This window comes from Hyperolius riggenbachi, chromosome 8 (genome assembly GCF_040937935.1).
Source record: "Hyperolius riggenbachi isolate aHypRig1 chromosome 8, aHypRig1.pri, whole genome shotgun sequence".
NCBI lineage: Eukaryota > Metazoa > Chordata > Amphibia > Anura > Hyperoliidae > Hyperolius > Hyperolius riggenbachi.
Genome location: NC_090653.1, coordinates 53,631,058 through 53,650,426, shown reverse-complemented (window position 1 = coordinate 53,650,426; position 19,369 = coordinate 53,631,058). Strand labels below are relative to the sequence as shown.

At 45.9% G+C, this 19,369-nt stretch overlaps 1 long non-coding RNA gene across 1 annotated transcript in view; it reads left to right on the top strand.

The window, feature by feature from the left end:
- The first annotated feature begins 7,600 nt into the window (after positions 1-7,600).
- Positions 7,601-19,369, top strand: part of LOC137528158 (uncharacterized) — a 32,776-nt gene continuing 21,007 nt past the window's right edge. Inside the window, exons 1-2 of the long non-coding RNA XR_011023298.1 lie at positions 7,601-7,808; positions 9,662-9,711. This is a non-coding gene — a long non-coding RNA (uncharacterized lncRNA). The remainder of the gene's footprint in view (positions 7,809-9,661; positions 9,712-19,369) is intronic.

The window sequence follows — 19,369 nt, the reverse complement described above, 5'->3', positions numbered from 1 at the left end:
CCGAGTATGAGGTGGAAAAGATCATAGATTCACGTACTGTACAGAACTCGGTGCAGTATCTCGTACATTGGAAGGGGTACGGCATTGAGGAGAGGCAATGGGTACCTGGGAACCGCATGCATGCGGACGAGTTAGTGAGAGAATTTCATGCTGTACATCCAGAAAAACCTGGAAGGAGCTGTCCGGAGTCCACTCTTCGGGGGGGGGGGGGGGGTACTGTGAGAAAACGCGGAGGACCCGCCGCCATGAGCCAGCGGCAGGCGGCTCCTTCCGCACACAGCAGTCACTCGCACGGAGAGGCAGCCGTCTCCTCGCATCATGAGGCGGCTGCCTCCGTGCAACAGGTTGCGGAGCGTGGCGAAACCGCCGCGTTGGACGCGGCGGTTAGCACGCATGTCCCCGCTGCGGAGACACCGCAGAGCGGGGCTGTGGTGGCTGGGACACGTAGTCCCTCAAGGTTCAGAGTGACACGCGCGCGCGCACTCAGACAAGATTTATTACACCCAGGAGGGAGTCAGCTGACCAGGCAGGTCAGCTGACTCTAGCTCTACTCCCCATTGGTCCAGCAATTAGGGAGGTGCTGGGGGACAGCTGTGGTATATATACTGCTGGCTGTTCACTCATCTCTTGTCTGGCGTTGCGATCACACATGTGGGAGCACCCAGATCCGTAGTCAGATCCGTTAGTGTGCCGGGACCAGCTGGAGCTGTAATCCTACACTAAGCTAGATTCTGTTGATAGCTTAAAGTACTAGTTTGATTGTGATTATCTGTTATGACCTTTGCCTGCCTCGACTATCCTTCTGAACTCTGACCTTGTACCTCGTTATATCTGATACTCTGTTGCCGAACTCCGGCTCGTTCCTTGACCCTGCTTCTGCCTCCTGATTTTGTACCCCGATATATCTGATACCCCGTTGCTGAACCCTGCCTGTACTTTGACTCCGCCTTTGCCTCCTGATCTTGTACCTTATCTGTCCGTGTGTGTACGACTTGGCTTGTCCGACCTCGAGAACCGACCTTATTGTTAGAGGCGGTTCCTCGCTCGGTTAGTAATCCTTCCTCCTGAAGGTTACTTCCAGTCTGTCCTTCCTACTGTCAGTCTGACTCCTCCCGTCTTGGAGAGCTCAGATCTGTGGAAGGAATCTGTGCAGTCCTCCTTGCTGCACTGAGGCTTGTCCTCTGTATTACTGTTGCACCAATCACAACACTCTACTCAGGTGATCAGAGGTTAGCTAGTATATTGGATTATCGGTGATACTGCAGATCACATATAATCTGGTATACGTCTGTATTTCCTGTGATACTGCAGATCACCGGTAATCAGACCTCTCTGTGCTTCACCGATCGTTACAGGAAGTACCTATGTATGTATAGCATTCATTAAATAAGGCACCAGGGAAAAAAAGGTGTGGGGTGAAGCTGAAATCTTAAAATATTGTCTACTAGCTGATGACCCGCCGTTGCCCGAGTATGTATTTGGCTGCTGTTGGCTCTGCCCACTTTTTCTAAACTTAACACACAAACACTCAATGACCAAGTTTGTGAGCTTTGGGATCCTTGGCATCAATAATTTGTATTTTCCCAGTGAAATGAAACAAATCGGATTGGCTGTTTGTGGCTCTGCCCCCTTTTCTAAATTTGAACCCCATTGATCTAATGGCCAACTGTATCAGGTTTTGTAAGGCTTGACAAGTTATGTCCACAATCAGTCCCTATGCCCCAATCTAATGCCGTGACTCTGAGTCCGGCCCATGGTCTTCACCTATAGACAAGCCCTTGCGTCATTAAGACACTTGATTTTTCTCCTGACTACGGTTAATCCCAGGTCTTAATGTGCAAAGCATACAGACTAAAGTAGAATGGACAATAACCCCTCAGAGCCCCATTGAGGCAAGTATCAAGTTCAAGGGTCACAAGTATACCTGTAGTAATACCTTAGATGATGAGAATGAGGCTTACAATAACGAGAATCCGAAGTCCAATGGCCAATGTGTCAGAAGATCCAGGTAGCCAGCAAGAGTCAGTCTAGGCGGCAGGCAAGAGTATTCAGTTGACAAGCAAGGGTCGGTCCAGGCAGCAGGCAAGAGTATCCAGGTATCAAAGCAAGGGTCGGTCCAGGAAGCAGCCAAGAGTATCCAGGTAAAAAGCAAGGGTCGGTCCCGGCTGCAGGCAAGAGTATCCAGGTAAGAAACAAGGGTCGGTCCAGGCAGCAGCAAGAATGGTCCGTAACATGTCAGGGGTCAATATCCAGAACAGTAATACAATAAGTAAGAGTGCGCACCCAGCAACTAGCCACAGCTATGCTATCACGGGCGATGACTGGAAGCACTCACTGTGTTTAAATTCAACATTTAACCAATCAGTGGCCGGCCACACTCCGAACATCCAATCAGGCATCAATCCTGCCTAAGTGTCAACTATAGTAATCGGCTGACACTGCGCTGTCAGCTGATCGAGTCAGCTGACTACTGTTTACCTTTGTGTAGAGCGGGGAACCAGCGCAGAGATCTGGAAGTGGAGGCCTCAGCCCGTTTCTCGGCGAAATTACCAGCAGAATCAGATAAGTTCCTTACAGGTTTGAGGCTTGCACCATTAACAGTGCAAGAATAGCAGCAATTTAAATATTCCCCTTGAAATTCAACAGGTGAATTTTGATTCGTTCGAGGTTCGCATACCGAAAATCGGAGGTTCGAGCCATTTCGTACCGAAAAGCGGAGGTAGCTATTTCTGGCTACCTATTCTTGGCTACCCCTACTCCTGACTACCTGTTCCTTGTTACCCCTCTTCCTTTTTACCTGTTCTTGACTACCTGTTCCTAGCTATCCCTATTCCTGACTACCTGTTCCTTGCTACCTCTATTCCTTACTACCAGTTCCTTGCTACCCTTTTTCCTGACTACCTGTTCCTGACCACCTGTTTCTTGCTACATTTGTTCCTAATCACCTATTTCTAACTATACTGGCTACACCTATTCCTGCCTACCTATACTGGGGCACCACATGTACCTGGATACCTAAACTGCAGTACCTATTGCTCACTACCTATACCAGGGCACCACATGTACTTGGCTATCTATACTACAGCACCTATAGATTGCTACCTATTACTGAGGGCACCACCTGTACCTGGCTACCTATTACTGAGGGCACCACCTGTACCTGGCTACCTATTTTGCAGCACCTATAGCTTGCTACCTATACTGAGGGCACAATATGTACCTGGCTATCTATACTGCAGCACCTATAGCTCACTACCTTTACTGGGGCACCACATGAACCTTGCTACCTATACTGCAGCACCTATAGCTCCCTACCTATACTGAGGGCACCACCTATACCCTATCTTTTTTTGAGGTGTCAAGCCAGAACAAAAAATATGCGGTCTGCAACTTATGCAGCAAAAAATTGAGCCGTGGGAAAAATATGTTCAAGATGGGTACCTCATCCCTCCAGGGCCACCTGAAGAGCTGCCACTGCCCTCAGTATGAGGAGTTCAAGAGGGGGCAAGCACTGCAAGCAGGGGGTGCTGAGAGCCCAAGGCCCTCCACCACAGCAGCATCATCCCTCTCTCAGGGTCATGAATCCCCTGCCGCAGCAGCAGTACTAACGCGCTAGTGCTATTACACCTCGGCTACTTAGGACACAGACATTGAGGCTGGCAGCCTGCCGTCTCTGTCCTCTGTCTCCCCTGCATCACATCGTCGTCAGACCCTGCTGAGCGACACCTTTCAGGGTCTGACCAAGCCTCTGCCTCCAAGCCACAGGCGCATCCGCAAACTAAATGACTTGCTGACCCGAGCCACTGCATCACAGCTCCTTCCCTACTCCCTGGTGCAGGAGGGGAGCGATATGCGGACACTGCTCCAATTTGGCATCCCCGAGTGGCAAATCCCCAGTCGCCACTATTTTTCCAGGGACGCCATCCCAGCACTCCATAAGTTTGTGGTGGCAAACGTGGCCTGTTCGCTCGACTACTCTGTGGGCAAGCGGGTCCACGTGACCATGGACTGGTGGAGTAGCCGATTTGGGACAGGACGCTACCTCTCCTTTACGGCCCACTGGGTGACATTGTTGGAAGGGAGGGAAGACAAGAGCACAGCAGCCCAGTTAGTGGTGCCACCACATGGGATCAGGGCGGATGCAGCAGGCTCCTCTCATCCCACTCCCTCCACACCCGGCTAGCAAGCCCGCCTCGGCAGCAGCAGCGCCAAGCCTCGCCACTGCCAAGCGCTGCTAAAATTGGTAACCCTGGGGAAGGAGAAGCTTACGGCCTCCAACGTCCTGGCCACCCTCAGGAAGCAGGAGCTGAGTTGGCTGCCCCCAGAGGCCTGGAAGTGGGGTATGTGACAGCCGATAATGGGACCAACCTGGTGGCTGCAGTGCAGCAGCAAAACCTCCAGCACATCCCCTGCTTGGCCCATGTGCTGAATCTTGTGTTGCAGCGCTTCCTGCGCACCTACCAGGGGATGAACGACCTGCTGCAAGATGCCCGGGAGGTGGTACAGTTTTTCCGCCGCTCAGCCACTTCCTCTGCACTCCTGTCCACCTTACAGCAGCAATATAGCAAGCCACACCGCCTGATAATAGATGTGCCAACTCACTGGAATTCAACTCTGGCCATGTTGGAGCGGCTGTGTCAGCACAGGCTGGCTGTTAGGGCCTACATGTTAGACCAAACTGTCCCCAGCAACCAGCAAGTCCCCATCATCAGTGCAAGTCAGTGAACACAGATGCGGCAAGTATGCCTGGTGCTGACTGAGTCCCTTCCTGGAGGCAACCAAGATGGTCAGCGAGGAGCGGGCCTCCGTGTGTCAGTGGGTGCCCATGGTTTGCCTGCTGGACCAGGCAATGTGCATTTTAATTGAGCATGGGGAGAAAGCCCTTAAGCAGCTGGAAAAGGAGCAGATGGCAGCACAAGAGGACTCACAGGTAGTGGAGGAGGTGGAGGAGTTGGAGGTCCCTAACCTGCCTGTCGCATTTAATTTTTTGGGCAGCACTATTACACTGTGTTACTACCAGTGACTTGCCATGGTCCTTCTGTGCTGCCGAAGTGACCGTCCGCTTTGTCCTCCTAACTCAGTCACTACTACACTCTGCGTTCACTCTGCCCGGGTCACCAGGCACATCTAATTTTTAGGGCAGCATTATTACACTTTGGTACTACTACCAGTGAGTTGCCATAGTCCTTATGTGCTGCTGAACTGACCGGCCGTTTTGTCCTCCTGACTCAGTCGCTACTAGTACTACTCTGCGTTCACACTGCCTGGGTCACCGGGCGCATGTAATTTTTGGGGCAGCACTATTACACTGTGGTACTACTACCAGTGAGTTGCCATGGTCCTTCTGTGCTGCCGAACTGACCGGCCGTTTTGTACTCCTGACTCAGTCGCTACTAAAGTCTGCGTTCACACTGCCCAGGTCTACTGACAACTCTGCTGTTATGTCATTGCTAATCGCTTCAAAAAACCCCCCAAAAAATTACAAAAACCTCTCTGGGTCTTTTTGGCGTCAGCCACTCATCCTCCCCCAGTGGTACCATCACCGCCAAGTGCCATTGGGACTCACCTTCACCTCTGTGATTGCTTAACGTGTATTTCCCAGTTTAAAACCACTTATTACCAATTAATAGCCCCATTTAAAGTGTTGATTTCACTTTAAAATCCATTTTCTCAAAAACAAAAAATTATTTTTGGAATTTTTTTTGTTTAAGTTGTAGCCCCTTATCACCTTGATAATCCATGCAATTTGGGGGATTGTAGCATGTATGGGGGCTTTGCTATTAACGTTAAAAGAAAATCCTGATCCGGCCGTGGATCCGGCCGTGATTGCCTCATTCACGACCGAAAATCGGCGTCGTGGCATGGACGCATTTCATAATTTGTGGATTTTTTTTTAACAACGGCCGTGGCTGCCGAATTCGTGGATGGAGACATCCGAGCATCACTAGTGGGATGGAATATGTTGGTGCTTTATAAATTAATAATAAAGTCATGGCCAGGGTCCTGACAGTTTGCTGTCTGTGAACCTCATAGCATTGTGGGAAATATTGTTTATTTCCAACTGCCAAGAAAGTAATATCTCCTTCTGTGCAAAGAACTCTGTCTCAGTAAAGAACAGTCCGCACAGATCACCTGGCGGGACTACGCTGCATTCCAAATTGATATGCAAATTGTATTTATAAAGTCATAAAGATTAAATATTTTGGCTTTCAATTAAACTCATTGGTATTGTGTGTTAGGGCTCTTTTGTTCACTGAAATCAATCTCGGACACCTCTGATAATTAGTTTGCCAGGTGAGCCCAATTAAAGGAAAAACTACTAAAAAACGTGTTCCACATTATTAAAGTGGACCCAAACCAAACATTTTTTTTTTTTATTCAAAATATTTAGTTGCACCACTCGGACACATTCAAAGATAAATAAACACTCCTTCAAGCCTATGAGCATCTCAGTGCATGCTTTTCACCCTTCTCTTTTCATATCTAGGGTTACACAGGTGGCACCCATTAGCAATTCCTCCTTTGCCAGACACCTCCTACTCCACCAGTCTGCCGGATTCTGTCCCGGCAATATGAAAGGAAGGGAGGGGTTCCTCCAATAAATGTAAAATATTTTATATTTGTCATCATGCAGCTGAAAAAAGGCTGCTATTTATTATTATAATTTAGAAAATAGATTTTATTTCTGAAATCTTGTATTTTTAATTTGGGTCCACTTTAAGTAGACATTTTTAAGCAATATGACCTCCTAATGCTGCACATTCAACAAATGACCTTTTTCAATTCTTTACAACCTATAAAGTGTTTAGAAACTTACTGTGCATAACGATTTAGAACAGTAAATTGTAAGAGTTTTTTTTTTTTTTTTAAAGATACTGTTATCATTAGGAGGTTTGTTCAATAAAATTTGAAATGTACTCTTAGGGCTTGATTCACAAAGCGGTGCTAACTGTTAGCACGCCTGTGAAAACCCCCTTAGCACGTCTAAACAAGCTTTTCGCGCGTAACACTTTATGCGCGCAAAACTTTACGCGCACACTGCACAGAGCGCAGGGTGCTCCGCACGAAGTGCCCATTACAGCCAATGGGACTTAGCGCGCATAGGACTTTGTGCGCGCAAAACGTTAGCGCGCAATCTGATTGAGAAATCCGGTGCTAACCTACTTAGCACCCTGGTTAGCACGTCTATAGACTTTAGACGTGCTAAGTAGGTTAGCACCGCTTTGTGAATCAAGCCCTTAATTGTTGATAACACGAGAATTATGCTGACTGGTATTTATTTATTTATTGTATTTATAAAGCGCCAACATATTACGCAGCGCTTATTTAGGCAAATAAGAAATAATAATGCATAATAATTTGGAACAGGGTGTAAAGATGTCACCACCAGTGATAAATATCAGAATGTAAATCAGGGAGAGGAAAGATTTTACAACGGGCAATCACTGACTAAATAATCTATAAATTATATTTTAATCATTATGTTATTTTCCCTACAGTTCCTCTTCAAAATAAACCTGATTGTTAATTTTGGTTTAGACTTTAACATTTACCATTAGTGAATTTCAAAGGTCAGCAATTTTTACCTGCACCGCCTGATTGGAATAGGGGGATCAGAACAAGGATCAGAGCATCCTGACCTGACATTGGGTAGCCAATATTAACCTGAGTTAATCAATAACCAGTTTTGGAGCCTTTTTGCTATTCTAGGTATTGCTGGTGATGCTACAACAATATATAAAGGCGCTGGTGGAGATTATGAATCCATCACATCCCTGCTGACTGACTGAGCTACAGCGAGAAGCCAGGTAAATCTGTTATTTAAAGCGGAATATAACCCAGAATTTCTTCTTTGCTCTAATAGAATATTCACAGCATATTATATACAACAAGCATTTTTTTTTTTACTAGAACATCATTCAAAGGGTTAATCACAGGCTTTAGAAGCTCCCCTGTCAGTAGAGCTGCAGCATCCGAATGTTAAACAATGTAATCTTGTGTTTACTTAAGGCCTCTTTCACACCAAGACATTGCGTTTTAGGGGACGTTATGGTCGCATAACGCAACGCGTGGTGGTGTTGAAGTTGGACATCAGATTGAGCCGCGTTATGCGGCTCTCAAAGCAGCCGTTCCAGGATAGTGATGGGAAGTCCGGATCTTTTTAAGGATTCGGATCATTCGAATCAGATCATTGAAAAGATCCGGATCTTTGAACCAAATCATTTGAATCATTTTACTAGGGAAGCAGACTGGGTGAAATGACTAGCAGGACAGGACTTTCCCTGCACTGTACATTCTGTATGTTCCTGTTTCTTCCAGACAGACATCCACTGTGAACCAAATGTTTCATTGTGATGATCCAGATGATTCGACTCACAAAAAAGATCCGGATCAAATTAACGATTCGTTCATGATCCCGACAACACTACGAGTCCCACCACGAGTCACCACAGTGCAGTGAATATTAATTAGCCATGTGGCTAGTCACTGAGCATGTGCAAACAATCTAATGCAGCTCTATAGGGGTATAAAGTATAGCATGCTGTACTTTCATTTAACGTGCAGCGTTATACCCTAATGCAACGTGTGCACTATGAACAGCACATTGATTTTACAGTGCTGTGAGTTAGGCTGCGTTACTGGCTGCTGTAACGTGGGACTTTAACGTCCCACTGTGAAACCAGCCTAAATGTATCAAGTGTGGAATGTGACACATTTTCTGACTGTGCAGAAGCTGGTGAACACAGAGAGGGCCGGTGCACACCAAAACCCGCTAGCAGATCCGCAAAATGCTAGCAGATTTTGAAACGCTTTTTCTTATTTTTCTGTAGCGTTTCAGCTAGCGTTTTGCGGTTTTGTCTAGCGGTTTTGGTGTAGTAGATTTCCTGTATTGTTATAGTAAAGCTGCTACTGAACAGCTACTGTAACAAAAACGCCTGCAAAACCGCTCTGAACTGCCATTTTTCAGAGCGGTTTGCGTTTTTCCTATACTTAACATTGAGGCAGAAACGCATCCACAATCCAAAAAATGCCTCACCCAGGCATTTTTCGTTTCTGCAAAATGCCTCCCGCTCTGGTGTGCACCACCCCATTGAGATACATAGACCAAGCAGATCCGCAGCCGCAAGCGGATCTGAAAACGCCCAAAAAGCTGCTCGGTGTGCACCAGCCCAGATAGAGTCAAAGCATGTCTGCCTGACTAAATGAATGAATGAATGAATGAATGAATGAATGAATGAATGAATGAATAAAACCAGTTATTAATAAAATGCAAAGTCAGCTCACAAAGCAAAAAACTACTTTTGGGAACCTATAACTTATACATGAATAATAATACTTATGTACAAATGCAAATATGATAACCGTACGGCATATAAAAAGTAGGAAAACATATTTTTATTGGATTTTATGTCAGGATTTTAAACCGCTTTAACTTTTTTGGGTCCTTTTACACTTGGTGCGACGCAATAGGCAAACGGCAAAATGGCTTCCGCATTGCACTCCACCAAACCATTAACCATACACTTCAGTATATGCAGCAGACTGCGTAGATAGGGAAATTGAAGGCAAACTACCTGTAAAAAGTCACACCCTTCAATCATGTGTACACTGCTGGAGAGGCAGTACTTCATCTAAAAATCTTGTTTGTGTTCTGTTACAGATCACCGCTGTCTGTCACTGAGTCACAGGATACACACTATTGTAAGACAGGTCAGTAGACACGTTATTTCAGTGTGCTATTCTATATTCCTTTTTTTTTTTTTTTAGTACCATGAGTGTCGTCCCTTTCACACCACTAAAATGATCCAGGGCTGGTCTAGGACAAGATGAGTCACCAGGCATAAATAGGGAGGGATTAAGATAAAATGGGTCCCAAGGTGAAGCAGTAGCTTTGGCACACCCTTTTAGTCTTTTTAGTAAGTTGAGGTTGGAAAGGAATTAAAGACAGTGGCCCTTGACAACCAGTAAGCCCCAGGCGCCAGCCTGGGTTGCCTTGTGGATGATCCTCCTCTAGGCATAAACAAAGTTAGGCCTCAAAAATGCAACACAGTAGTCTCACTTATCCAGCACCGACAGGGATCAGCTGAAATCAGTGTGCTTTCTGGTTGCTTAAGACTCAATGTTAAAAATAAGCCAAGCTAATACAGTATTATACCCACTCTATATACATACCATGAACTCTGTACTAAATGCTAGAATACAGTAATTAAATGTATATTAACCTTGGGGGAGCCGTGGAACCCAGTCTTTAGTGGAAACAGGCCCTTTAGCACAGCAGAGCCCACAAACAGCCTAATAAGTGTTACATTTAACTCGAGATGTCGCGAACCTCTGATTTTTGGTTCGCGAACCTCCGCGGAAAGATCGGTTCGCAAAAAAGTTCTTCAATAGACTTCAATGGGGATGCGAACTTCAACATTTACAAACATTTCTACTGGCTAAAAAAATGATAGAAAACATGTTTCAAGGGTTCTAATACCTGGAGCTCCCTCCACCTTCTACCTATTCCCTCCTCCCTCCTACTGCCAGCTTACATACCGTGGCTGGGGATTGAACCCAGGTCTCAGTGTATGGTAGGTAACTAACATATCCATTATACCACCAACACTTCTAGCTGAAGCTAGCTAAAACTAGCCTAGCATGTACATTTTATGCTCAATCCAAAAGAAAAATTAGACAACACAAATAACATTTATATCGTGCTTTTCTCCTGGCGGACTCAAAGCGCCAGAGCTGCAGCCACTAGGACACACTCTATAGGCAGTAGCAGTGTTAGGAAGACTTGCTTAAGGTCTCCTACTAAATAGGTGCTGGCTTACTGAGCAGACATTTAAACCCTGGTCTCCTGTGTCAGAGGCAGAGCCCTTAACTATTACACCTTCCAGCCACTGCTTAAGGATATGTAGCACCATCCAGCCACTGCTTAAGGATATGTAGCATGGCCTTGCCTTTCGAGTTCAACAATTGTCCGCTTTCCGCGGAATTGTATTTTTGCGCATAAATGGATTGAGCATAAATGGTACATGCTAGGCTGGCTTCAGCATGTAGTGTTGGTGCCTGGCTACATATCCTTAAGCAGTGGCTGGATGGTGTAATGGTTAAGGGCTCTGCCTCTGACACAGGAGACCAGGGTTCAAATCTTGGATCTGTCTGCTCAGTAAGCCAGCACCTATTCAGTAGGAGACCTTAGGCAAGTCTTCCTAACACTGCTACTGCCTGTAGAGTGTGCCCTAGTGGCTGCAGCTCTGGCGCTTTGAGTCTGCTAGGAGAAAAAGACTATATGAATGTTATTTGTGTTGTCTAATTTTTCTTTTGGATTGAGCATAAATTGTACATGCTAGGCTAGTTTCAGCTAGCTTCAGCTAGCTTCAGCTAGAAGTGTTGGTGGTATAATGGATATGTTAGTTACCTACCATACACTGAGACCTGGGTTCAATCCCCGGCCACGGTATGTAAGCTGGCTTTTGAAATACTGGAATTCCCTGGCAGATGAGATCCTCCTCCCTCCGGTAGAAGGGAATCGGCTGTCCCTTAACTAATTAGTGTAGGCAGACAAGTGAGTCAAATGGCATAAGGACCTTGCTTGGAGGAGGGAGGGCCTCCAGCAGTGAGAACAGTGTGTTTGGCAATAATGTGCCTGCTGACTGTGATGTAGAGGGTCAAAGTTTTGCTCAATAGAGCATTATGGGGTGAATCGAACTTCCGCAAAAGTTCGCCTGGTGCAGGCGAATGCGAACCACCAAAGTTCGCCTGGAACCGTTCGCCAGCGAACAGTTCGCTACATCTCTACATTTAACAACAGTATTACTTTAACCACTTAACAACCGCCTAACACCGATAGGCGTCGGCAGGTCGAAGTGGTGGTTCCATGGGAACGTTCCATGTCACTTCACGGAGGGTGTCTCCGTGAACAGCCTGCGAGCCTCCGATCGCGGCTCGCAGGCTAATTGTAAACACGCGGGGAAGAAATCCCTGCTGTTTACATCAATACGGCGCTGCTGCGCAGCAGCGCCGTAAAGGAGAATGGCGATCCCCGGCCTCTTATTGGCCGGGAATTGCCGGCATCTGATAGGCTAAAGCCTATTAGAGGCAGCGCAGGATAGATCTCCATCCTACGCCACCCACAGCACGAAGGGGAGGGAGGGAAGGGCGGAGAGGGCAGAATAGCGCTGCAGAGGGGGGCTTTGAGGAGCCCCCCCTCAAAACCCAAGTAGCCGGCGGCGTTCAGACCCCCCCCAGCAGGACATCCCCCTAGTGAGGAAAAAAGGGGGGAAGTCTGATCGCCCTGCTGAAAAGACGATCTGTGCTGTGGGCTGAAGAGCCCACGCAGCACAGGTAAGGGGAAAATCCCCTGGTCGTCAAGTGGTTAAGAGAAACTGTAACTAAGAATTGAACTTCATCCCAATCAGTAGCTGATACCCCCTTTCCCATGAGAAATCTTTTCCTTTTCTCAAACGGATCATCAGGAGGCTCTGTATGGCTCATATTGTGGTGAAACCCCTCCCACAATGTGATGTCAGGACCATGGTCCTGACAGTTTCCTGTCTGTGAACCTCATTGCATTGTGCAAAATAGCTGTTTACAGCTGTTTCCAACTGCCAAAAAAGCAAGCAGCATCTCCTTCCATTGACATCACCTGCCAGCAGTAAAAATGTCACCACCAGTGATAAATGTCAGAATGTAAATCAGCGAGAGGAAATATTTTTTTCAATAGGCAAACACAGACTAAATCATTTATACATAATTATTGTAAAAATGAAGCACTTTTTTGTTGCATTATTTTCACTGGAGTTCCTCTTTAAAGGGAACCTAAACTGAGAGGGATATATGAGTTTTTTCTTGTAAACAATACCAGTTGCTTGTCAGTCCTGCTGATCTATTTGCTGCATAAGTATCTGGATCTCACACCTGAAACAAGCATGCAGCTAATCCAGTCTGACTTCAGTCAGAGCACCTGATCTGAATGCTTATTGAGGAACTGTGGCTAAAAGTAATAGAGACACCGGATCAGCAGGAGAGTCAGGCAACTGGTATTATTTTAAAAGGAAACATCCATATCCTTCTCAGTTTAGGTTCCCTTTAAGCTGCAGTATAGTAAAGTAACCACAAGATGTCACTGTTTGTAGTGTACCATTATGATCTCTATGGTATTGTGATTTCCTGTATTCATCTGTGTTTTCTCTGTTCTGAGTAAGCTGCATTACCGGATGGTTGTGAATGATTTATCTCTGCACCTTTTCATCAGTAAAGAGTTCTTACTTGTTATACTGGGTGTCTATCTGATGGAGCAGAGTGGTCTGTACAAGAAGATAGGCATCCAGTATAACAAGTTAGAACTCTTTACTAAAGAAGAAATACAGAGATAAATCATACACAACCATCAGGTAATGCATCTAACTTAGAAAAGAAAGGAAGAAAGAATGAGTACAGGAAATCACAATACCATAGAGATCATCACCCCACTTTACAGACAGCGACATCTTGTGGTTGCTTTACTGTACTGCAGTTTAAGTAATAATGTTGCTAAATCCCACACTGTCTGCGTGTACCTAACACTCCATCAAGACATTGCCTTCACCACTGTGAGTACTGCCTGCAATTCATGCTGGTTGGTTGAAACTGCTGGTTAGTAGAGTTCTAGACACCCGGGACTCTACTGTATTATAACATAGCAATAGTGCCTGTTTACAAAAGGGTAAGGGGAATTTTCAGTGTTTTACCACATGCTTTGCTAAAGTTATTGGGGAAGGGGCAAATGAAATTAAATATAGTGAGTGTACCAAGTTTCCAGTGCCGTCAGTAATGATTTGCAGCTGTCCAGTGTCCCCCATGCTATGTTGCATTGCATGTTTGAAAGCCCTCTATACTGTACCACAGCTTTCTTGCCTCTCAGTACCTTGTTCAAAACTACCATCTCCTCTATATTGTCACACAGCTTCCTAGGCTGCCCCAGCTGCCACTCCCTACCTTCCCCATATTGTATCACAGTTTACCAGTGTACCACTGCCCCTCTCACCCCCAAATTGTGTTCCCCCTCATGCTGTACCCAAGCTTTCCCATGCCCTTCCCCACACCTCCCATTGTATGGGAACGTGTAGAGAGTTCCTGGCACTGCAGCATTCATATACAAACTTCTTCCACTGGTTAAATTCCATCAATAAAAAGATATAAGAAAGTTGTGTGCAGACATACCCAGACCAGTGAGGCTGTGAGGGTGCAAATGCAGACATTTACTGTCTACACGTTCCCATAGTTGTTAATGTTGATTTTTGGTCCCAGAGCACACAGAAAATGGTGAGCAGCTGTGGAGTGCACTAAACTTGAAAGGACTTCAAACCTTGGGTAAATAACTGGTGGATATCTGTCCAGCCGGTGACCAGCATCCACCAGGTACACCACCCCTGTAATCCCAATGACAATATCAAAAAAAGGACTAGGTTTTGTCAGAACTGAAATACACCAGTTGCTGTTACAACTGAATGTGCAAGGTAATGTCCATGTTTCCCTATGGCTCAAGTGGGCAATGTTACAGTTTAACAGTGTGCTGACCAGGAAGCGTTATGGGGTAATGGCCATTTTTTTCAAAAATGGTAGACAAAAAATTCCACTGATCACAGAAGACAAACAGGATGCAGGAGAAAGAGATTGATGAGTAGACTGCACAGGAGGTAAGTATGATGTGTTTATGTTTATTTAGACTTTTCATTTTCAGTTCAGGTTCTCTTTAAAATGTAACTATTACTTGTTATGGAGCACGTATGAACACACTCCTAGTAGCGCCAAAAGCTTTTTAGCCCAGCCTCCGTAGCCCACAATGCACCTTCCTTACCCACAATGCACTTTAAAAATGGCTTTTATCCCAAAAAGATCACTAGTGATGATATTTACCGCATGCTTATCACATGCTTACCGCATCATTACCGAACACTAGTGATCTTTTAATGAACAACTGCCGACAACTAAAAAAAATTGCTGAATACTACTAAGCATTTGGTAGATTTCACACGTAAATTTATGAAAAGCAATTTTTTACCGCAAACTGTTTGATCAATTGAGGCCATAGTCTTGAAGTGCACTACCCGGAATGTCCTCACATTGCTGAATATCCATTCATTCCTTGAGGGAAGTAGCATAACACCGTAGTACCTGCTCTGTCTTCTACATTGTACAAAAAAACTCCCATAGTATATCAAGGCGTCCATTCAAAGTATTTCCATCTTCCCTGTACACATTAAATTATTCAGTATAAGTTTTCCTGTATCCTTCACAGTGTGTCCCAACTTTAAAGGATACCAGAACTGAAAAGAGTAGCAGAAAACGGGGACACAGGCATGTACACAGGCATGTCCTGATGGCCACCGCTCCCCCCGTTCTCATCTGTCCCCCTCCTTTGTTAGCTAAATCCCCCCCAGCAGCCTCTTCCAGGTCCCCGGAGTCAGGCATCAGTGCAAAGGCGCCGGCCCGGCCACTCAGGTGGTCTTACGGTTACCAATGCACAAGTGCCTGTAAGGAAGACTTCATGTCAAGGGCGTAACTAGAGAGGAGAAGCCCATGCGATCGCGGGGGAACTTGTATCCTTCCTGTTCCCTCTGTCCTATTCACAGGACTATACTTCAGATTTGTGTTGCTACACTATTCATGGGTGTGACGATCATGATGGCCACACTGTTTTATGACCCTTGTAAAATGTGACCCAAGGTCGTGAAGGGCCCCAACAAGGTGTGAACATTGGAGAGAACCCATCAAAGTTTTGCTGAATTGTAATTACGCTACTGCTTCATGTGCTTCTTTCTTTTTAAAAATGGGGAGCCTATGACCTGACCCCATTTAGGTTAAGAAGTCGCTCTCTGTAGATAGGAAAGGGAAAAACAGAGTGGTGTAAGTACAATTCATGGGGCCCCCCAGAAAAACTTTCATTTCCCCCCTAATGTTCACACACCTTCCTTGCCTCCCCTTGGTGTTAATCACGGCCTTTGGGCCCATTTCACAAGGGTCATAAAACAAGCAATCATGATCTTCACACCCATAAGTGTGAAGAGGGGTGGCAGCACAGTGAAGAGGGAGCAGTTGGCACAGCAGCGAAGGGGGGACGTCTCCCCCCTTCCCTCACCTGGGGCTCCCTCTTCCTCGTTTCCCCCTACAGAACTAAGTTTTGTGTGCGGCTGGCAGTGGGCGGGAACTTACCTTTGCCTTTCTAAGCCCCGGAAGAAATTCTGTGTGCCGCTGCTCTGGTCTAGACCAGACCAAACCAGACTAGTGGCATGCAGAGGTCCCTCTCGCACCGGAACAAGGACCAGAACAAGGAAGAGGTAAGTCGTTCCCTGCCAACCGCTCACAAAGCTTAATTCTGGAGGGGGGAGTAAGTAAGGTGGAGCCCCAGGCGAGGGAAGGGGGAGACGTCCCCCATTCCCCGTCGCTGTGCCCACCTCTCCCGCTTCACTGCACTGCCACTCCTCCTTCTGGTGACACCTATAGACCTGGTAACCGAACTGGGGACACCTATAGACCTGGCTACTTATTCTAGGGACACTGATAGACCTGGCTTCCTATTCTGGGGACACCTATAGATCTGGCTATCTAAACTGGGGAAACCTATAGACCTGGCTACTTATTCTAGGGACACCTATAGACCTGGCTATCTAAATTGGAGAAACCTATAGACCAGGCTGCTTATACTGGGGACACCTATAGACCTGGCTACCTATACTGGGGGCACCTTTTTTTGGAGAACTGCTGCCAGATTATCTGTATTTTTGGGGAATCGCTGCTGCCAGATTAATTGTATTTTGGGGGAACCGCTGCCAGATTATGTGTATGTTGGGGGAACCGATGCTGCCATATTACATCTATTTTGGGGGAACCACTGCCATATTATCTGTATTTTGGAAGAACCTCTGCCAGTTTACGTGTATTTTTGGTGATATGCTGTCAGATTATATGTGTTTTGGGGGAAACACTATGGCAGAGCTCAAACTTCCCTGGCAGACCGTTTACAGCACTGCTAAGGTCATGTATATTTAACTCCACCCATGACCACGTCTGCATTCTGTTGCGTGACTACGCCCATTTTTCGGGGGGGGGGGCACTCACCTCTCTTCCCAGGACTAGACCTACTATGACAGTTTCAGTTCAAACAAACTTTAATCAGAGTGGAGTAGTCAATAAAAGTTTGTTTGAAGTGAAAATGACATATCAATGTCTTCTCTTGGGAGGTAAGTCTACCACTATCTCCCATTTTATTCATTTTTAAGTAAAAGTTGTTTTTACTCTTTTAGGTGCCTCTTCATGTTTTCTGTGTTGTGCCACTGCAAAAATATAGGTTAGATAGGTAGGTGCCGGCAGTATAGGCTAGATGGGTAGGTTCCCCCAGTATAGGTTAGATAGGTAGGTGCCGACAGTATAGGCTAGATGAGTAAGTTCCCACAGTATAGGTTAGATAGGTAGGTGCACGCAGTATAAGTGAGATAGGTAGATGCCCCAAGTATAGGTTAGATAGGTAGGTGTCGGCAGTATTAGTTAGATAGGTAGGTACCCCTCAGTATTGGTTAGATAGGTAGAAGTCTCCAGCATAGATTGGGTCGGGGGAGCAGACACAGCAAAGTTTCAACTCACCTTCCTCGATCCTGCACGCAGCCTATATCGTCTTCCTGTGCCGGCATCTGTCACATCGGTAAGAGCTCCCCCTGTGATGACATGCGGTTACGTCATCACAGGGGGCGCTGTTAGCATAGCGTCAGACGCCGAATGCTGGGACGGGATGAAGATAGAGACTGCATGCAGGCAGGATTGAGGCAGGTGAGTTAACCTTTGTTCTGCCCACTCCCCCCGCCACTGTGCCCACCCTCCTGCAGCTCTGCCGCCAGCAGCAGAGTGAGGCCCCCCTTCATGTAAGGCCCCAAGCGGGGGCGTGGCTTGCCTGTATGCTGGTGGTGCCCCTGGTCCAGAGGCTTCCCATCTCTTCCTTGACACCACCATTCCCACGCATGAACTCTCTGAACATATTTGACAAGAGCTTGTAAGGTGTGTTCTTATAACCTTGCAGCCCGCACAGTACGGCTGCGTCTGTGCACCAAGGGTGAAAAAGGGTGCCAGCAAGCAGCGGTCTGAATTACCTCTACCTAGGTAAATATCTTGAAGCAGGCCGTTTGGGCGCACATCGATTAGCGCCGAGCGCCAAAACTAGGTTCCACTATATCAGTAATGCTAATAGTGTACAATAAGGGTATAAGAGGCGCCCTGGTGTAATAAAAGCATCTAAAAGCAGTTTAAAAATGGGAAATAAATTTGAGGTAGCTTACCTCAGTGACGAAAAAATCTTTGTATTTAACAAAGGTTTTTATTAGTAGCACAGGCAACGCGTTTCGCGGGTCAAAGCCCGCTTCCTCAGGCCAATAACAGTGCCTACATCAGTAAAAAAAAGGCTCCTTAGCATACCAGAATCTTACAATATAAATATATATACCTTTTTTTCAAAATAACGTTATTATCATGTGAATTGCATATTTACATACTTTAATATCCACTTATGCACACCTAGAATGGTGGTTCATATATATTATAATTAATTGGGAGTATTGACAACTGATACAGTTATTAGTATTCAGGAGGCGTGCATACATAAAAATGCTGCAAATGTATGCATCTAGAAACCATTATAACAATGAATAAGTAGTGAATAAATAATAGAATTGCTGCAAATCAATGTATATAAAAATCCTAGGGGAATGATAGGAAATGTCATTAAAAATAAAATTGCTGCAAGTCTATATGTATAAAAATCTAGGGGGATTGATAGGAGTTGTAATTAAATTATTTACATACATGAATCAATTGGTGATAAAAAATGTGGTACTAAGAAGACTTGGCCAGCTCTATACAGAGAGGGAAGTTAGGGAGAAAGGAACACACAGCAGACAGTGCTAGACTCTATGGTCTGCGCTTATCTGCAAATTAAAAAGAGCTGGTCACAAAGTGAGATACAAAAACACATAGGGCTTGATTCACTATGCGGTGCTAACCTACTTAGCACGTCTAAAGTCTTTAGGCACGCTAACCAGGGTGCTAAGTAGGTTAGCACCGGTTTTCTCAATCAGATCGCGCGCTAAGTACCGCACGCAAAGTCCTATACGTGCGCTAAGTCCCAAAGGCTTTAATGGGCACTTCGCGCGGAGCGCCCTGCTTTCTGTGCATTGCGCACGTAAAGTTTTACGCGCATAAAGTTTTACGCGTGAAAAGCTCGTTTAGACGTGCTAAGGGGGTTTTCACAGGCGTGCTAACAGTTAGCACCGCTTTGTGAATCAAGCCAAAAATGTGCATCATCTAAATGTCCAGCAGCAGGGGGAGTGCTTGTAGGCAGACAGTAATGAAG